Source organism: Echinops telfairi, unplaced genomic scaffold (genome assembly GCF_000313985.2).
Source record: "Echinops telfairi isolate 266 unplaced genomic scaffold, ASM31398v2 ScPeMD7_1;HRSCAF=3_0, whole genome shotgun sequence".
Classification (NCBI taxonomy): domain Eukaryota; kingdom Metazoa; phylum Chordata; class Mammalia; order Afrosoricida; family Tenrecidae; genus Echinops; species Echinops telfairi.
The window spans coordinates 18,877,932-18,880,162 of NW_022103896.1; the positions used below are offsets into that span (position 1 = coordinate 18,877,932).

Below are 2,231 nucleotides of genomic sequence, written 5' to 3' on the forward strand. Positions count from 1 at the left end.
AAGCAATTGAGATAAGCGGGAAAGGATTTAAAATAATTACTTAAATCTTACCTCAGTACAAGAACAGTTTGTTTTAATAATGTGGCATTGTATGATACTTACCTTCCTGACACAATCGCTGAAGATAAAATGGGTGCATAAGCAAATGTGGTGAAGAAAGTTAAAGGTGCCCAGCTATTGATAGCATCTGGGGTCTTAAAGACTTGAAGTTTAATAAGCAGCCATCTAACAGGGAAGCAACAAAGGCCACATGGAAGAAGCACATCAGCCTGTGTGATCATGATGTGTCAACCAGAATAGATATCAGAAGTTCAAAAACAAGCAATCAAATTGACATGAAGGAAGATAGACAAAATGGAGACCCAAAACCCACCTGTAAGAAGGGCCACATGGTACGGATGATATATCCAGGGTGTGGTATCGCACTGATGAAACACATAACTATCCCCTAGTTCTTTAATATTTCGTCTCCTTACTATTATGGTCTTGATTTTACCTCATTAATCCTGTTATACCTGTGTATGTTTATAGACCTGTGTATGTTTATTTGTTTAATTAAGATTGTTCAATGCTGGAAATCCAGGAGAGATAAACCCTTCAGAAATAGTAGTAGGAGCAATGATTCCCTGAATGTACAGGAAGAAAGGGGGCATGGGAAGACTGGGGAGCTGATAGCAATGAGGACTGTATAAGCCCACTCGAGGGGAACGAATAACAGAATTGTAGGTGAACGGATACTTTGGATGGTGTAAGATATGGCAAAATAATAATATATAATATAATAGTAAGAGTTCCTGCCTGGTAGGGTGGAGATAAAGGAGAACTGATATCAAAGAGTTCAAGAAGAAAGAAAATATTCTGAAACTGATGGTAGCAGCAATTGCACAATTATGCTTGATTATGGATTGTTATAATACCTGTAAGAGCTTCCAATGGAATGATTAAAAATAAAACAATTAACCACCTACCATATGGAAATGGTAGTGAAGAGGACTTGAAACTGCACCTACTGATGAAAATCAAAGACTTTGCCTTCTACAGGGAAACACGATCCTCACAACTGGACAAAATCGCAGCACCATGATCATCATGAAAGATGAAGTTGTTGAGGATTTCATTGTACTTGAATCTGCCACCATCAATGTCCACGGAGGCAGCCGTCAGGAAGTCCAGTGGCCTTTTGCACTGGGCAGCTCTGCTGCAAAAAACCTCTTGAAGGTGTTCGAATGCAAAGATAACACCCTGAGGGCCAAAGTGTGTCTGATCCCAATCATGGTATTTTCTACTATGCTCATATGCCTGCTAACACTCGACAATGAATAAGAATAATGAACATGGAAGAAGAATTGATGCATTTGAAATATGGTGTTGTAGAAGAATATTTAATATATTGTGGACTCTCAGAAGAATAAATAAATCTGTCTTAGAGGAAGTATGGTCAGAATGCGCCTTAGAAACGTGGATGGTGAGACTTCCTCTCACTTATTTTGGACATCTTCTCAGGAGGACCAACCAGTCTTTGGGGAGGGACATTCTGCTTGAGGGTCAGCACAGTAAAGGACCTCTATAAGATGGATGGACACAGTGGCTGCAACAATGGGTGCAAACAAAGCAAGATTTGTGAGGACGGCATCGAACTAGCCGGCCTTTCCTTCTACGGGACATAGTGTCACGGTGAATGGGAACTGGTTCAGTGGGCCCTAACAGCAACAATGAATTGCTGACGAAATATTCGGAAGGGAAACAGATTTATATTGTTGTTAGGTGCCATCAAATTGATTCGGACCCAAAGGCACCCTAGACACAACACAATGAAACACTACCTGGTTCTGCGCTGTCGTCCCTCTCGTTATGTTTGAGCCCATTAGCTCAGCCACTGTGTCAATTCATCCCGTGGAGAGCCTCCCTCTTTTTCAATGCCCCTCTGCTTTACCAAGCATGCTGTCCTTCTCCAGACAACGTGTCCAAAGTGCATGAGATGAAGTCTTGCCATCCTTGCCTCTAAGGAGCACGCTAGCTGTGCTTCTTCCAATAGAGTTTTGTTGTCCATGGTTGGACAGTCCATAGTACTTTGAACATTCCTCACCAGCACCATAATTCAAACTCATAGATTCTTATTTGCACTGATTTATAGTAGGTCTCTATTAATGATGACCACGACTCTCCCAAACCAAGCCCACTACTATCAAGTCAATTCTGACCCATAGAGACCCTGCATTGCACCATGTAGA

The 2,231-nt window shown here is 41.4% G+C and overlaps 1 protein-coding gene across 1 annotated transcript in view; it reads left to right on the plus strand.

The window, feature by feature from the left end:
* SNTB1 (syntrophin beta 1) overlaps window positions 1-2,231 on the plus strand; it is a gene marked incomplete at its 5' end in the record, with an annotated part of 147,496 nt that overhangs the window by 13,921 nt on the left and 131,344 nt on the right. The window lies entirely within an intron of this gene.